General features: G+C 43.3%; 1 protein-coding gene and 1 non-coding gene across 25 annotated transcripts in view; both read right to left on the reverse strand.

The window, feature by feature from the left end:
- LMO7 (LIM domain 7) overlaps positions 1–17,564 on the reverse strand; it is a 169,857-nt gene that overhangs the window by 117,973 nt on the left and 34,320 nt on the right. The window lies entirely within an intron of this gene.
- On the reverse strand, positions 2,156–2,228 carry TRNAV-UAC (transfer RNA valine (anticodon UAC)). Its single transcript has one exon. It is a non-coding gene; the product is annotated as a tRNA-Val (tRNA).

Here is a 17,564-nt window from a genome sequence, read left to right on the forward strand (position 1 = left end):
AGCACATATGTGCGATGGGAACCTTTACCTTTACCTAATTTGAAACCGCAGTGGCTGGGGCAAAGGGTCTTTTCTATTTCTCACTTAGAGGGGGCTGTAAAGCACCATAAAGCGGTATATAAGTCTAAGTGATATTGCTATTTAACAGCTAATATTTTATTTCTGTTTGTTTGCTTACCCGAAGGGCCTTTTCAATGCTGGGCCCTCTCCGATTTCCAAAGAGGCTGGCTGGAATTAGAGGGAGTGATAGATCAGGGCATTGGGGTTATTGGGTGGGAAGGCTGCATTTGACAATTCGTGTCTAATACATGTTGACAGTAGAAAATCATTGACTATTAAATTCAATGATTTCTAGTCTGATCAAAGGGGGAAAAAATCTTTGCTTTCCAGCTGGCTAAATCCAGGGTGTGGTTCATTTCTGGAACAAATGTGAACCGAAAGAGTCCCACGAAACTGGTGCCCAAAACAAAAGCTTTACCCATGTAATTGAATTTTGTATTTATTTATTTTTTCTCTCCCCAGTGGGTTCCAGCCTCGATTTTTTCAATGGCTATAATTAAAAGAGCCTTTCTGAAATATTTCTGCAATGTGGTGTCGACCGAGTTGGCTCAAAGGAGTATTTATACCCTTGCTGAACTCCGGCTTTTAAACTTCTGTTTCAGAAGACTGCAACGAAGAGGTCAAAGCTACGAAGGCTTCTTATCGTGGGCCACGATGTTAAACTTGCCCAGAGGAAGACCAAAACGTTGCAAGATCAAGGGAAGCCATTTCTGCAAAAAATCAGCCAATTCGATCTTTATTATCTAAGCTGATTCCTTTCCAGAATCCGTCAGAAGCTCATATTTTATCATCTCCTGGCTCAAGTGTGCTTATCAAGACCGAGCAGTCTGAAAACTTGATTCTAATCTGAGTTTTTCCCAGACGTAACTTGACCAAGAATAGGTTGCATCCTAACTGTTTCCAAAACCTCATCCAATAATTCAGCTCTGAGGAGACTTGCAGACCCTGCCTGGCTGGGTTGAAAGACTTTACTGCAGACATAACATCACAGAGCAAAGACGGACATGTTCTCAAGAGCTTCGGGGCCCCGGAGCTGAAGGTGTCTTCTTCTCACTATTCTGAATCAATAAATCGTCTCGGGGGGAGGGACTGGAGATTCTGCCTTGCCAGCACCAACTCTTAAAATAGCTGGGTTACTCACTGTACTCAACCAAACTCAAAAAGTTGTACCATGGCTACTTCCAAAGCCACATAGCTCCTTTCATACATAACATTAAGCGGAGACGTTTCACCAGAGGTGGGTTTCAGCAGGTTCTGACCAGTTCTGGAGAACCGGTAGCAGAAATGTGGAGTAGTTTGGAGAACTGGTAGTAAAAATTCTGACTGGCCCCGCCCCCATCTATTCTCTGCCTCCCGAGTCCAAGCTGATTGGGAGGAAATGGGATTTTGCAGTAACCTTCCCCTGGAGTGGGGAGGAAATGGGATTTTGCAGTATCCTTTCCCTGGATTGGGGAGGGAATGGAGATTTTACAGTATCCTTTCCCTGGAGTGGGGTGGGAATGGAGATTTTACAGTATCCTTCCCCTGCCACGCCCACCAAGCCACGCCCACCAAGCCATGCCACTCCCACCAAGCAACACTCACAGAACCCGTAGTAAAAATATTTGAAACCCACCACTGCGTTTCGCTATGCTTTAGATAAAACGCAATGATCTGGTTCAGGTCCAATGCTAACTATTAAGGCTAGTTTTAATACCTTAAGCTAAACATCCAATTATACTTTAATATGGATAAAGGTAGAGGTTCCCCCGCACATGCGTGCTAGTTGTTTCCAACTCTAGGGGGCGGTGCTCATCTCCGTTTCAAAGCCGAAGAGCCAGCGTTGTCCAAAGACGTCTCCGTGGTCATGTGGCCGCCATGACTAAACGCCAAAGGTGCACGGAACGCTGTTACCTTCCCACCAAAGTGGTCCCTATTTTTCTACTTGCATTTTTTACGTGCTTTCGAACTGCTAGGTTGGCAGAAGCTGCGACAAGTAATGGGAGCTCACCCCATTACGTGGCGCTAGGGATTCGAACCATTGAACTGCTGACCTTATGATTGACAAGCTCAGCATCTTAGCCACTGAGCCACCACGTCCCTATAAAAAGTTAGGTGGTCCCATTGGGACTCGAACCCAGGATCTTCTGCATGTAAAGCAGACGTGATAACCACTACACTATGGAACCTGTATTTTACTATACTTTGGTGTAAATCAGACCATGCTGACCAACATTCCTCCTCCCCACAAGGCTTTATTCATTGTTTTCTTCCTAGTATTAAGCCGAATACTAGGTTGCATTAACAGAGGGATAGGATCAAGATCACACAAAGTAATAGTACCATTTTATAAAGCCCTAGTAAGACTACACTTAGAATACTGCATCCGGTTTTGGTCACCACAATATAAAAGAGATGTTGAGACTCTGGGAAAAGTTCAGAGAAGAGCAACAAAGATGATTAGGGGCCTAGAAGCTATAAAATATGAAGAATGATTGCAGGAACTGGGTATACCTAGTCTAGTGAAGAGAAGGACCGAGGTGACATGATAGCAGTCTTCCAATACTTGAAGGGCTGTCACAAGGAACTTATTTACCAAAGGACCTGAAAGCAAGTCAAGAAACTTGATGGATGGAAACCCATCAACGAGAGAAGCAACCTAGAACTAAGGAGAAAATTCCTAACAGCAAGAACAATCAACCAGTGGAACAAATCGCCTTTGGAAGCTGTGGGTGCCCCATCACTGGAGGCTTTTAAGAACAGACTGGACAATCATTTTTCAGACACAGTATAGATCTCCTGCGTGAGCAGAGGGTTGGACTGGATGCCCTCCAAGGTCCCTTCCAACTCTATTTCTGTTACTTAGAATGGAAAAGTAAGAGCAATGTTACTCAGAGTCAGATACTCTGTGCATTAAGAAATTAAAAATGGTCCCAGAAGAAGAAAGCGAGCTGAAGTTAATCAAGACAATAAAGGAAACTAAATCTCTTGAACTTTAGAATAACTTTATTGTCACTTGACATCTACACTAATCAGCCTACATTAAAATGAAATTTCGTTGCATGCAGCTCCATCTCCAATATACACTACAGTGCAAGTATATTGGAGGTGTACACTACTTGACAAAAATATAAATAAATAAAAGATTATGCATATACCCACACATATCCGTCCCGTTTCTTATGGCTTGGCTTTGCTGACTCCACAGATTTCAGATTGGAGCCAGAACGAGAAACGACACCTAAATGAATACTTGTGGAAAATATTTAATCAACATACGGAGAAACTATGTCTGGTAGCAACTGTAGAATTCTTGTTTCAGATAAAAATCTCTCGCGTGTTTGAAGTCTGGTATCCCAGACTAACCACCACATTTCCACAAACCTGAGTCATTTTCAACTACGTGATGCATTTTGGAAGCCAAGGGGTTTTTTTTTTTTGTCACGGGAACCAATCCGCAGCTGCGGTTACAGTTTCTACATTTCTGGCAATCTTCATTGTCCCAAAAAGATGCTTAAGGATGGGGTGGCACCACATGAAGGAAGTTTGGGGAAAAAAATTCACTCGGGGCGTTTGGATTCAGAGACGGTTTCCCAGTGACATCAACAGAGCCAAGAGACTGCAGTGGTCCCTTCTCCCTCCATCATAGCATTACGAATGCCCTTGAGAAATAGTTATGCTTCAATTAAACTGCAGATAGAATCAAATAATGTGGTTGCTTGCATTCATTTTTTTTTAAAAAAAAAATATCTGGCAATAAACATATAGGATTCCCTTGAAGCACTGATTGTGTTGACATTTTGAGCCTCTCTATTCCTCCATACATAGCATGTCCAAGGCAGGATCCAGATACGATCAGAATAAACCCAATAAATCAGAATAAAGCTTTTCAAAGTCCTCCATTGGGACTCTAAAATAGGAACATTGAATTCTCCAGTAGAATCAAAGCATCTGGGCTTCCCATAAAACCAATGAACGATAATGATTTTAGAACTGCAAGCTGCCCAGAGTCACTTGGTTGAATTGGGTGGCTATAAAAATTAATTAGTTAATTGATTAATTAAATAAGATAAATGTTTTCAGCAAATCTCGGACTTCAAGCACGGGTAAGAAATTGTAATCTGCCCCTTTTATCTCAGTGGTGGAATCCATTTTTTTTTTACTACCAGTTCTGTGGGCATAGCTTGGTGGGCATGGCAGGGGAAGGCTACTGCAAAATCCCCATTCCCTCCCCACTCCTGGGGGAAGGATATTGCAAAATCTCCATTCCCACCCCACTCTGGGGCCAGCCAGAGATGGTATTTGCCGGTTCTCCGAACTATTCAAAATTTCCACTACTGGTTCTCCAGAACCTGTTAGAACCTGCTGGATTTCACCCCTGCTTCATCTGTATTCTTGCTGTTTTGGGAGTAGAAAAAAAAGAAGATTGGGATTGATCCCTCACACACACCCTCACTCAACTTTAATAGCATGATCAAACTTCTAAACTTACTTGACAAGCAAAAGAACTTTAAATATATTTAAGGGAATACGTGATTGACGCTTCCCACAGATTTGGATTTAATTTATTCTCACTGATGGAAAATGCTGTGAAGTCTACAGAAAAGAGAAGGCTGCCACCTCTAAGCACCACCGAAGGAAAGGTTTGAGGTGCGCTATTACACTAGAAATATTACAGAGCCAAATCCAGCTCCTTTCTTGTCAAGAAATGGCCTCTGGGAAAGACATTAAAAACCCTAACATCAGCAGGTGAGGACATAAATCAAGCAAAAACCAGATGAGCAAAGGGACTCTAGATTTAGGAAAGCGAATATCGCACCAAAGCAATTTAGTAACAAAGAGCTTCTATTTCTTTTTGCTCAGAAATATACTTGTCCTAAAATAAAGGATCCCCAGCCAAACTCAATCATCCTTCTGTTATTTTCATTATTTGGGAAGCCCCCCTCCTCCCCGAAGAATGAAATGTTTGGGAAATATTAAAAAAAAGGGGGGGGCAGAATATTCTATTTCCCTAAAGGAGAAATGGAGAAACATGTTTTTAGAGGCAGAAAGCAGCCCCTAAGTCTTTCTTAATAGCCCACAGAAGATGCCAGCACTTAAGGAGATAAAGAACTTATTGAAAGAGGAAACCAACTATCTAGATGGCTCTATTCATACGCAAAGCAAATACAAATGCAGGCAGAAGCCCGTTCAAGACAGGATGTTTCAAAACCCCTTGCAGCAAATTTTGACAGCAGAACGGTAGGATTAGAACAAGCACCCAAGATCCAACACAGGACGAAAGCCATTAGCCACAATAGGAATTGCCCATTGCACAATAGGAATTGCCCACTGCACAATAAGAATTGCTCACTGCACAATCCCCTCACCCCAGCAGCAGTTCAGGACCTCTATAAAAATCCTGGCACTCATCTAGCTAATTGTTCAGCTGACCCAGAACCACAAACTCTGGTAGTTCTGTTCACCAATAAATGGACCTTCTTTCCAATCAGCGTCCAGCCTCCATGTTGTTTCCAGCATCTTTTCACCCAGCTTGGAACTGAACCAGATGGATTTTTCTTCCAACAATTACAATAAAAAAAAAAACACCTTCCGTTTGGTTTGGTCATTCATTCCCACTCAGGAAGGGTTTTTTTGTTCTGAGTAAGCTGGCAAGATTCGAATACGCCTCCCCTTTGATCAGGGCCCCAGAGCAAAACCGACTTCGGTTCCCCCCCAACTTTCGCGGCAAACATGGCTGAGATGAGCTAAACAAGTTGGACAATTCTATTTCTCAGGCGTGTTTCTACGATCGAGAGATCAAATTGCCCTCTGCTAGTTGCTATGTACATTATCCACATACCAGCTATAGGATTAACAAGCCCAAAGCTATTATTATGCCTATAACCTCCTACAGAGCTTAAATAACCCATTTCCAAAGCTAACCGTCATCCGGAGCTTCACTCTGTCTCTTCAGGAAGGCTCCTGCTAAGTTTCTTCTCTGGATACGGGGCGAAAAGGAAATGAGAGGCCCTTGGTACTTTCTAAGCTTGGTTGTTTTCTTGCAAACATTTCATTTCCCAACGTAGGTAGCATCATCAATGTTAGGATGTTAGGACTAGCATTGATAATGTTTATGGGGACGTTTTGGCTCAGTGGCTAAGACATAGAAAGCACCAAGGTCCTTGGGCTACAAATATGCTCCTTTAAAAAGGAAATATTGAAAAGTCCATGCTCCCTGCATCAAAACCACCACCCACCCACCCCCCAAAAAATTTCCTGGAGACCCTCAAGGAGAAGCAGTCTGAATTCCAGAAGACTGCTCTGTCCTACCAGTAAAAATTCAGCTTTCGTACAATCAGCGTGTGAGGATTTTGGAAAGATGGCGGGTTTCTGGAGAGGGCAGTGAACGTGATGCAAATGAAGGGAAGGAGAGGATTCAAAAGAAGATGTTTTGGCCCAAGAGTGTAGAAAGTTTGCACCCACCTCTCTCCTAGAAGAATGAAATATTTTGAGAAAGATTAAAAAGGCAGAATGTTATGTTTCCCTAAAGGGAGAAATGGAGAAACATGCTCTTGGAAAACAGCCCCCCACCTTTCTTAATAGCCCTCAGCAGATGTCAGCATTTAAGAGATAAAGAGATAGATAGCTCTATTCATAAGCAAATACCCTCACCCAAGATCCAACAAAGGTAGGATTAGCCCTCAGTCACAATAAGAATTGTCCAAAGCCCCTTCACTGCATCATCCTCAGAAACTTCAACCAAACCTAACTCAGACAAACGCCTAAGATTTGTACTTTGCCTATAGAGCCAGCTATGACCCCTACCTAACCCCTACGTGGCTCCACGAGTCTGATAACAGCCAATAGAATGCATGTTCTTGCACAGGAACAGGAAGCTGAAGTTCAAAGCCCAAGAGAAGGTATAAATACCCCTCACTCTCAACTCCATGTGTTCACCTGCACCAGAGAACCATGTGCTTGGTAGTTCATCATTAAACCATCTTTTGAAGCAGCCTCCATGTTTCCAGTGTCTTTCTCCAGCTTGGAACTGAACCAGATGGATATTTCTTCCAACAGGAGGAAAAAGGGGTGAGAATAGGTCAAGATCTAGATGGGTTAAGCAGAATACAGATCTCTAGGAGGGATGCAGACCAGGGGTGAAATCCAGCAGGTTCTGGAGAACCAGTAGCGGAAATTTTGAGTAGTTCGGAGAACCGGCAAATACCACCTCTGGCTGGTCCCAGAGTGGGATGGGAATGGAGATTTTGCAATATCCTTCCCCCAGGAGTGGGGAGGGAATGGAGATTTTGCAATATCCTTCCCCTGCCATGCCCACCAAGCCAGACCCACAGAACTGGTAGTAAATTGGATTTCACCGCTGATGTAGAAAACCAGGGCAAGGCATTGGGAGAATAATACCAATACTTAAAAGAAATGTGCTTCGGATTGATGAAATGAGATTCAGGGAGAATTTAGTAGATTTTTAAAAAACTGCCCTAGTTAATCACACAAGGAAAAGGAACCGCCACAATCAGCATATAGCAATAGCAGTAGCACTTAAGACTTATATACCACTTCACAGTGCTTTACAGAGTCAGCATATCGCCCCCCAACAATCTGGCTCCTCATTTTACTGACCTCGGAAGGATGGAAGGCTGAGTCAACCTTGAGCCGGTGAGGATTGAACTGCTGGCAGTCAGCAGAATTAGCTTGCAATTCTGCATTCTAACCACTGCACCACCCACGGCTCTTAATATCGCAATAGTTAGAAAGTCAACATCTATCCCCTTCAGGGGTGCTTCACCTGTCCCCATTGCTGATTGGGGATTCTGAGACTCTTGTTAATCTTCTGAGCAGGGTGGATAAAAATCAATGATTTTTTTAAAAAATCAAAAAAAAAACCCAGATTTTTTTGATTTAAATCGGATTTTTTTAATTTAAATCGGATTTTTTTGATTTTTATCGAATTTACTTTAATAAAAAAATTTTGGGGTAAAAATCTATTGTAAGATACTTTTCTATTTAAGATACATAAATAATTTAGTTTATTCAGCATGAAATGGAGCTTAGTTATGTAGCATGAGGCTGTATATTCTGCAACACTGGGACCATCGGTGAGTCAACAGTGGGTCAAAGGAGTAGCAGAGATGACAGTTGCTCTTTAAAAATTATGATTTAAATCGAGTTGATTTAAATCAAGCCTTTTTACTAGTGATTTAAATCATGATTTAAATTGTGATTTAAATCAACTCAATTTAAATCAAATCCACCCTGCTTCTGAGCCATTCATTCATCCCTCAGTCCAACCAACCTCACACAGGACAATTCCGAACATGAGACTGGAGTCTTTCATTCATGGAATACCTGAAGATCTTTGAATGGCTGAAATGTGAAATGGAAAACGTGGCATCCCGGGGGACGGGGGGCAAAAAAATTGACTTGATTGCCTAAACTATGCTGGGCACATAGCCGTGGCCTTCCATTAAGAGAAGCCTCCGAGGACTTCCAAGAACTTTTCCTCCACTCAGTAAAAGGAGACACTGAAAATCAAATTACCCTTGGGTAGACTTTAAAACAGCCATCCCCTTCATAAAATTATATTGACTCTCTCTACAAATGGAGATGAAAATTACTTTTCAGACACCTGCTATTTTCAACGTAAGGTGCCACATGCCTCAGGGGGGCGCAAAAGGCTTTTATACATCTGACTAAATTGCTGTTTTAAGACCCCCAAGGATTTCAACCTCCCCCCACCCCCAACCCCCCCAGAATGCTCCTATTTAAGCACTTCGGAACCCTCCCCACCTAGCAACTCAAACAAAAAACAGTCTGTTTCCTGTATACTGTATATATATATTTCTGCTGCAGCCCTGCCATGGCATCCTGCCCATGTTCTCGGCTCTTTAAACCCCGCAGTTATTTCCTAGAACAAATAAAAATGTTATTTTCAAACCTGTAAAGCAAGATACCTCCTCTCTCACTTCGCTTCAAGTAAGAAATGCGAATTTGTAAATGCTTTTAACGTGAGCTCATGCTTCAAACACAAGTGTCTATGGAGATTCTCAGTCATCCAGGTCATGGTTGTCCCAAAGGTGCTTTTTCAAAAGGCAACTGGGGCTTTCTTTGTTTTGCTTGAAGACGTTTCACGTCTCATCCAAAGAACCGAAGAAGCTTCTTGGATGAGAAGCGAACTGTCTTCAAGGAAAGCAAATGGAAAGTCCAGTTGCTTTTTTTGAAAAAGCACCTTGGGGACCTCAAAGACAAGATTACGGCTACAAATGAAGGAAGAAAATATGAAATGAAGAGCTAAGGTATTAAAATTCTCCCTGTAAACAAATCCCTTTTTTTTTTCCATTGAGATTTTCTTTGTTCTGTGGATAACATTTCCTTATTGCCTGAACATTTTCAGAATGAGATAACGCCGCCCTTCATTCAAAGGTGAAGGGTACTTCTGTAAAATAGCCACTGTGGACAGCCTAAATTTATTCACATTAAAGATGAAATGGACAATTTTATCCTCCTTTACTCTACAAAGAATTTGCCATTCAGCGCAATTCACCCAGTCAAGCCGTGGGCAAGTCCTATGAAAGGTTACCAAGGAGGTGTACAAAGGCAATTGAGAGACCGACAAAGGGGAATTTTTTTTCAAAGTCTCTTCCATTTCTTAGATGTGGTTTTACTTCAATCAAGGGATCATCTCGGAGATTTATTGCAAAACGCACATGTTCTATAGATCTCAGAAGTCACAGAGCAGACATCATGATATAGTTCAACAGCAATCTGACACCTGATATTAACCGTATGTTTAGCTCCATTTTAGGCTGTAAATCAGTAAGACAACAGGATGTGGACCTATTGTGCAACTCCTCTCAAGAATGTGCAGTTGTTACAACCTTCTACTGGAGCTCCGTCAACAGCTGCCTTCTTTATTATTATTTTTTTTTTTTCTGAAGCACAAGATGCCTCGTTTGTGAGGAACACGGCTTTGTTCATTTTGCTGAAATCTTCAAAACAAGAAAAACCACTGTAATTAAAGCATTCGGGAGGCAAAGTGAGAGCCATGAATTTATTCAGGCTTTATAAATGGCTGATTCTTCGTAAGAAACAACAAATTAACAAGTGGGTTTAAATGCTTAGCCATCAATGTTTAAATGTCAGGCTGAGCTTGGTTTTCTGCAGAGAGGGAGGGGGAGAGAGAGAAAGAGGAAGAGAGAGACAGAGACATAAAGAAAGAGAAAGAGGGAGAGAGGGAAAGGGAAAGGGAGGGAGAGAGAGGGGGAAGTCAGAGAGAGAGGGGGAAGAGAGAGGGGGAAGTCAGAGAGAGAGGGGGAAGAGAGAGGGGGGAGAGGGAGAGAGAGAGGGAGAGAGGGAGACGGAGGGAGAGAGAGAGGAAAGAGACAGAGAAAGAGGGAGAGAGAGGGTGGGAGAGGGAGAGAGGGAGACAGAGGGAGAGAGGAGAAAGAGACAGAAAGAGAGAGAGGGGGGGTGGGAGAGGGAGATGTAGGGAGAGAGAGGGAGAGAGAGGGTGGGAGAGACAGAGAGAGGGAGAGGGGGAGAGATGGGGAGAGAGAGGGAGAGAGAGAAAGGGGGAGAGGGAGACACACAGAGAGAAAGGGAGAGATGGAGGGTGGGAGAGGGAGGGAGAGGGAGAGAGAGAGAGAAAGAGAGAGAAAGAGGGAGAGAGGGAAAGGGAAAGGGAGGGAGAGAGGGGGAGACAGAGAGAGAGGGAGAGAGAGGGTGGGAGAGGGAGAGAGAGGGAGACAGAGGGAGAGAGAGAAGAAAGAGAGAAAGAGGGAGAGAGAGGGTGGGAGAGGGAGAGAGGAGAAAGAGAGAGAAAGAGGGAGAGAGAGGGTGGGAGAGGGTGGGAGAGGGAGAGAGGGAGGGAGAGAGAGAGAGAGGAAAGAGACAGAGAGAGAAAGAGGGAGAGAGAGGGTGGGAGAGACAGAGAGAGGGAAAGAGGGAGAGGGAGGGAGAAATGGAGAGAGAGAGGGAGAGAGGAAGGGGGAGAGGGAGACACACACAGAGAAAGGGAGAGATGGAAGGTGGGAGAGGGAGGGAGGGAGGGAGGGAGAGAGAGAGAGATAGAGCACTATTCATGCCTTTGCAGTCAATGTGAAAAAAGGACATTGCAAATTCCAGCAAGATAGACTCATTCTTGAGTCCCATCACAAGGGACCTTCTCCTACGTATAGACTCTGTACAGAAGAGTTTGTTTCTATAAAGGTTTTGCTACCTTCCACCTTACACGCAACAAATAAGCCAATAATGGTTGACATTCTAATGAGCAGTCACACATTTGTATCATTACTTGGTACAAGGGGTTGTCCCAAAGAAAGCAATATATTAAATCCCAAAGAAAGCAATATATTAAATCCCAAACTTCTGGAATTCTTGTTCCAAACAGCAAGCCACAACACAGATCGCAGATTATAAATTCAAGTTTAGGACAGAAGGACCATTTCTTGCCCTCCATTAGAGAAGAAAAGCTGGATTAGCAGGAGCGCGTTAGAGACAAGAGGCCAGATCTAAGCCAGGAAAATTGGCCAGAATTCCTGCAACAGAAACTTCCCTTTATTTCACAGCAACCTCTGAGTCATTTTGCAGGCTAGCTAGGGAGAAATGGCCGCAGGGCTAGAAACTTGAGGGAGGAAGCCGTGAGAGTCTTGATGTAAGTCAGGGAATCGGGGAGGACCATCTTCCAATCTCAATGGGTCAGCTTTGCAAGGTAGAGCAGATACGAAACGAGCACAGATGGGCTTATTCTGCTTTATTGTAAGATTTAATAAATGCATTACAATCTTAGGACCACAATATAATGTAAGATTATATCATCACAGTGGTGATATTCAATTTTTTTTTTTTACTACCGGTTCTGTGGGCGTAGCTTGGTGGGCATGGTGTGGCTTGGTGGGCGTGGCAGGGGAAGGATACTGCAAAATCTCCATTCCCACCCCACTCAAGGGGAAGGATACTGCAAAATCCCCATTTCTTCCCCACTCCAGGGGAAGGATATTGCAAAATCTCTATTCCCACCCCACTCTGGGAGCAGCCAGAGGTGGTATTTGCCAGTTCTCCGAACTACTCAAAATTTCCGCTACCGGTTCTCCAGAACCTGTCAGAACCTACTGGATTTCACACCTGCATTATCAGAATTTTGCAAGTGTCTCCTCTCGGCCTTTCTACAGTCCAAGAAACTTAAGAGAATCTCTTCTAAGTTTGCCCTGTCCACATTCCTGCTGCGGGCTAAGTTGTTGTTTATCTGATTGCTCTTTTGACTGCGTCTCTTTGCCCTATCCCTCAAGGTCATTCTCACATACCATTAGTCAACATGATCTCTTGGGAAATGGGGCGAAATCATTCGCTGGAGAGTTACATCAGATCAATGAATGAAGCAACTTCTGACTTAGACATGCTGAGATCTTTCAAGGTAGCTCCAACACGTCCATTGGATGATGGAAACTGGAGGAAATTGGAGGAATATCAGGGTTCCAAGTAATAGATCCATTGCAAGCCAAACTCCGAGGCAAGCAGATTTCTCAAAGAATAGCTTTATTGGAAATATCATATTGGCACATAGATGGTGAAAACCGACTCTGAAGGGTCCCACGGTTTTCAGCTAATTAAAAGTGAAAGCTTTTTCCCCAATTTCAAACTATCAGTCACATGGCCAGAGGTGGGTTTCACATATTTTTACCACTGGTTCGCCATGCATGCGCGCCTTCCATGCATTTGTCCTGCCTTCCGTGCATTTGCCGGGCCTTCCGTGCATTTGCCCGGCCTTCCGTGCATGTGCTTTGGTCTCACGCGCACCTTCTACACATGCGCCCATCCCCAAAAACGTGGCTAAATAGGATGGCATAGCTCCAGGGCAGGCCCACCCGCGATCTCAGCTAGTGGTTCACCTGTACCGGTGCGAATCGGCTGAATACCACCACTGCACATGGCCCAATCAAGGCAGCGATCGCTGGTCGGGTGACATCACTTCTCCTTCCTCCGGCCAGGTGTGAAAACGTCCTTGGTTCTCAAGAGAAAGCATTTTGTTTTGACTACACAGCCCCAACTATCTCTAATCCCTCCCTCCCTATCCTTCAGCTCCAGTGTGGCAGCACTGAAGCTCCAAGATGGCTTCGGCCAGGCCAACGTCAGGGCTGGCAAGGAATCCTTAGGAGATTCCTCCAAGGACATGTTTCCAGGAACCGACAAGGAGACACTCCTACATTAACATTTTGTCTGTGGGTGCCAAAGACTCTGATCCAACAGGATCTGTGATAATTTTTAATGATGAAGATTTAATAGCAATAAAGCCATTAAAAAAAATTATCCAGCTGTATGCCAGTCATATCTACCAATCTCAAAAAGGATCCAGACAGAGAAAACGAAAGTTTTGCAAAAGCTTACAACATAACTACTGTATCTCCACCATCTGGAATGAGCCTTCTTTAATTAAGGCTTGCGAGCAAATTTCCAAGCTTCGTTCCAATCCCTACCTCCACAAACCACTTCTTCACAGAAAGATTTCTGCTCTATATCTTCAGCTGCAGCTCACAACTTTTTAAAAATCAGCACAACTTTTGTGCTTTCAAGACAAACTAAAAACAAAACACCCCCCCCCCCCACAAACAAAAAATAGACAATCCTAAGAACATTTGCAAGAAACAATGCAAAAAGATCCAACAAAAAGCATAATATTGCTTAACACATTGTAAGCCGCCCTGAGTCTCCGGAGAAGGGCGGCATATAAATCAAATTAAAATAAAATAAAAAATAAATAAATAATGTGGCAAAAGTACAAGGTAACAACTTTAATTATTTAGATTGCCGGAACCGTAAATGCTTTCCTATGAAGCAAAAGAAGCCACAGATTGAGTAGAGGGGGTCAAACACTCTAGAAGAATTCTAGAATTTAGCTGTTTGGACTGAGAAGTTCTTTTTGGTGGCCCAAAAGACTTCAGTTGTGTTCCAGGGAACAGGAAAGGTGAGAAGTGAAGAGGCTGTCCTGCAGAGTTTCTGAGCCCACATTCTTCAGGGCTGTAAGAGTAGCGACCCACACTTGGAATGGGGCATGGGATCCGTTTTGTTCCTAGTGAAATCTTTACATCAGCGGTCACCAACTGGTGATCCATGAGAAAATTTTGGTGGTCCACAGAAAAATTATTTGCATTTTTTATATTGCACTAAATCAGGAGTCCTCAAACTACGGCCCCTGGGATGGATACGTGCAATGAAAGTTTGTGTTACTGCAGAGAGTCTCCCCCTTCAGGGTCTTTTTGTGTGGGTTGGAGGGGGGCAAAAATTCCAACTTGGGGTCTGCTTCAGCCTCCTGGTGCAGGGCTTTGGACGAAGGCTGGAGGGAAGTGGTGCTGGTGATGAAGAGCTGGAGGGCCTCGTTCCAGTGGGACTGCATCATGGCCTGGAACTGGCTGACCATCTCAGCCCACTGAGCCTCCAGGCAGCTGTACCTGGCCTTGCACTCCCGCAGGTCTTCCCTCTGCTTGGAAAGCCTATGCTCGTAGTCCTCAGTGAGGTGCTTCTGCTGAGCCTCCTTCTCAGTCAATCCAATTTGAACTGAGCCAGCTCTTTCTCACAGTGCCTGCTTAGCTCCAACAACTGCTTCCTAAGGAGCCTCGGTGGGCATAATGTGGATAAAAGAAAGGAATCATACAGAGTCACATACATGAGCTCTAAAGGACCCTCTCTATTCACATTATTATAAGAGAGAAAAGTGCTTGCTTGGAGATTACATTAAAAGCAACTAAACCCCATTAAGTGGTAATATATCTTCTGATGAGACCTAGCTGTCACGGAAGGACAGCCATATGGAAAACATCTGAGTGACCTCACTGTGAATGACACAAAGACATATATGTTACAAAGAGTTACTTAATCCAATAAACTTACTTAAGAACAGCAGTAACTCTCCCATTAGTAACTACAAGCTCTTAAGGAAAAGTTGTGTTGCTAAGATAATCTTATAAACCGAAAATAATGGTTTTCTAATGGTTCATTAATTAGGAAATGTGTCAATTATCATATAACAAGTGTATGTTAACCATATATGGAAAATGCATGATCTCACCGAATCCTTTGTCTTAGAAATGTATAAAAACAGAGGTATCAAAGCTCTTTCCTGGTTCAAAGCTTCAGGTACAAATCTGGCTCTGAACTTTGCGCAATAAAACTGTCTCTGGCTGACCCAGGAATGTTGTTTGGTCCCTTCATTACACAACAGGCAGGCGAGGAGGGGCTGGGAGGGGAGGGGCAAGTAGAGACCGGCGAGGCGCACTTTGACATGAGTGACATCAAGTTGGCCATGTCCACAGTCACATGACCACCTAGCCACGCTCACCCAGCCGGTCATTAAACAGATCATATTAATGGTCCATGGGATTTAAAATTATGAATATAGTGATCCCCTGAGGTCCGAAAGGTTGGTGAGCCCTGCTTTACAGGATCTCTGTAATAACTCAGCCTGCTGTGGGAAGCCTCCCCCCACCCCCCGAAGAATGAAATATATTGGGGAATAAAAGTAAGGCAGAATATTATATTTCCCCAAAGTAAAAATGGAGCAACATGTTCTCAGAGGCAGAAAGCAGCCCTTAAGTCTTTCTTAATAGTCCACAGCAGCACCTAAGGAGATAAAGAGCTTATTGAAAGAGGAAACCGACCAATCTAGATGGCTCCATTCATAAGCGAAACAAAATACTGTGGGCAGAAATCCATTCGAGACAGGATATTTCGAAACCCATTGCAGGAAAGTTTGACAGCTAAGAAAAGCAGAATGGTAGGATTAGAACAAGCAGCCCCTCACCCAAGATCCAGCACAGGACGAAAGCCATTAGCCACACTAGGAATTGCCTAGCACCCTTTTAGAAACAGAAAGCCCACATTTCACAAATCCCAAACTTCAAAGTTACAGAAACTATAAAGATCCATCCACCTATTCAGCCAGTTGTTCAGCTGACCCAGAACTGCATGCTGTCTTTGTGCATGATTGTGTTCATCAATAAACATCCTTTCCAATCAACCTCCATATTGTTTCCAGTGTCTTTCTCCCAGCTTGGAACTGAACCAGATGAATATTCCTCCCAACACTGCAAAACACTCACACACCAAAATTTCTCACAGTTGTCTTTTTGATGGGTTGTGGTTCTGAAGTCCCCCCCTCAGGGGAAACCCCAAGTGGAACGTGCGTGTTGCATTAATCTGATCTGGTGGTTGCTCAATCGTGCATCAATAAATCCTGTAGATCTGACCATCTACAAAGATAGAAGCAGATGGCGCATCAGATTAAGCTGGGAAAGGCACTCTTCACTTCAGTTGCCACCTGAGCTTCGGGCTACAAAACTGAATCCTATCATCAAAGAGGTGTTGAAATCCTACTGGAATGATGGCACACCTCTGTTTTGACCGCATTCACGGTAAGCCTATCTCTAACCAGTTCTGCCAGCAGGTATATATGGCTGAGAACTTCAATGGAATAACTGCAGCCATTTCCGGTCCAAAGGTTAACCCTCCATCATTGTCACCACAAATCAGAGAAAGGATCATCGCGTTTAGTGCATGGTCCTCAGCAAGGTGGATTTGATTTAAATCGAGTTGATTTAAATCACGATTTAAATCACTAGTAAAAAGGCTTGATTTAAATCAACTCGATTTAATTGTAATTTTTAAAGAGCAACTGTCATCTCTGCTACTCCTTTGACCCACTGTTGACTCACCGATGGTCCCAGTGTTGCAGAATATACAGCCTCATGCTACATAACTAACCTCCATTTCATGCTGAATAAACTAAATTATTTATGTATCTTAAATGGAAAACTATCTTACGATAGATTTTTACCCCAAAACTTTTTAATTAAAATAAATTCGATAAAAATAAAAAAAATCCAATTTAAATCAAAAAAATCCAATTTAAATCAAAAAAATCTGGGGTTTTTTTTTTTTTTGATTTTTTAAAAAAAATCATTGATTTTTATCCACCCTGGTCCTCAGAGTGCTAATGCATCTGCAGCAGGCCCATGTAGGTAGTCCTCGATTTGCGACCACCATTGAGCCCAACATTTCTGTGGGTTAAGCGAGACATTTGTTCATTGTTCATTTTGCCCCGTTTTGCGACCTTTTTTTGTCACAGTTGTTAAGTGCGGTTGATAAGTTAGTAACCCGATTGTTGAGGGGAATTTGGCTTCGCCATTGACTTTGCTTGCCATTAGGTCGCAACAATGTGTGACCTTGGGACACAGCGATGGTCATAAGTATGAACCAATTGCCAAGAGTTTGAATTTTGATCACATGACCATGGGGATGCTGCAAAGATCGAAATGGTAAAACATGGTTGCAAATCACATTTTTCAGGGCTGTTGTAACTTTGAACGGTCACTAAATGAACTGTTGTAAGTCAAGGACGACCTGTACTGGTCAACCCTAACAGAACGAATTTGCCCGATTCACTTAGAACCAATCATTCCAAGATTGAAGTCCTCTCTATGTAAGTCAGTGTTTCTCAACCTTGGTAGCTTGAAGATGGGTGGACTTCAACTCCCAGA

Source organism: Pantherophis guttatus, chromosome 5, assembly GCF_059756535.1.
Source record: "Pantherophis guttatus breed Tessera chromosome 5, ASM5975653v1, whole genome shotgun sequence".
Taxonomy (NCBI): domain Eukaryota; kingdom Metazoa; phylum Chordata; class Lepidosauria; order Squamata; family Colubridae; genus Pantherophis; species Pantherophis guttatus.